Source organism: Athene cunicularia (genome assembly GCF_003259725.1).
Source record: "Athene cunicularia isolate RWA chromosome 24 unlocalized genomic scaffold, athCun1 chr24_part1, whole genome shotgun sequence".
In the NCBI taxonomy this organism is placed as follows: Eukaryota; Metazoa; Chordata; class Aves; order Strigiformes; family Strigidae; genus Athene; species Athene cunicularia.
The window spans coordinates 364813-366200 of record NW_020799132.1 but is presented as its reverse complement, the minus strand read 5'-3'; positions in this window follow the sequence as shown (position 1 = coordinate 366200).

The window sequence follows — 1388 nt, the reverse complement described above, 5'->3', positions numbered from 1 at the left end:
TCAGACACTTTGTGGTATTTTGTTAAGAATCACGGGAATATGTTGGCAATAATCTCAATTCACTTCATAGCAATAATATTCTTCCTTGTTCTTGCAATACTTTTTTGCCCCTGTGAATGTCAACCATGTAAACTGCTGTCACATACTGCTGCTGATTTGTCAGAGCCTTAAAATTGGTTTATATGATGTTTTGGTTCTATAAAGTTAGTTTTAAGCATGATATATCTGTTAAAGATGTTATTAGTTATATGTTTGTTAGCTAAAGCTGTTTATATTTGTTAAAGATATTGTTAAGGCCATGTTTATTGATGGAAAATTTGCTGGAAATTTTGTCTGTTACTGTATTGTGAGCTATTTCTGGCCTTTCTCTCTCTCTCTCTTCTCTCTGTACCGTTATCTTTCACACCACCACAAAGACAGCAATGTTGAGGCACAGGGTGGTGTAAGGACTGTGTTGGACTGTATGCCTCAATCATTGCCATCGCACCACCGCCACTTCCTGGCCTCAACATCTTGTCGACATGGAGAAGTACACTCTGGAGAAGAGGAACAGTCCTTGACAAAACCACGATATCCACCCAAAGTTAAACTGAGGTGAGGAAGATGTACAGGCTGGCACGACCACCGTGATGGTGAGCATGTGCGCATGGGGGACCTTGAGGCTGCGCCTATTACAGTGAGCCCCGTGGAAATGGGCGGACTTTTCGGGAAAATCGTCGGGACTGGGACAATAAAAGGTCTGTGTACTCCTCTCTCAGACTCTCTCACTCTTGTCACCACTCTTGAAGCACCATCACCTGCACCAAGACCGAGCCAAGGGTACATCACTGGATTCGTGGTGGTGGTAATCAATCTTGCTGCATCTCTACTGTTTTCTTGCTTAGGGAATCTGATTTTTTCCTTTTTCTCTCTGTCCTATCGCTATTACCAGTTGCGTGTACAATAAAGTTCACAAGGTGGGATGGCATCTGACCTTGTTTCTGTTTAATCTCACTCTTGGGATTGCTTAAAAACCCTCCCCACTATCGGATCGGAACAGGGGGTACAGAGGGACCCCTAAACCCTCCCCAGCCGCATGCCCCCAGCATCCCTCACCCTCCTCCTGCTGACACCCCTGGAGGCCGTTGGATATTAATCCTTAAAAAAAAACCCTTCAAAATACCCAAAAAAGGCCATTTTTGACTCTCCGGATCAAGGTCCCTGATTTTAGGGAGCGCCGGGACAAATCCTTCCCAGTTTGGCCAAGGTTATCCTGGTCCTTGATCCAACCGGGGTCAGACCTCGAAGCACGAGCAGAGATTAGATGCTGCTGGTGGAGGAGGAAGAGGAAAAGGGGGGGGAGGAGGAATTAATCCCTTCTCGGCCTCATCTCCACCCCCCCACCCCCC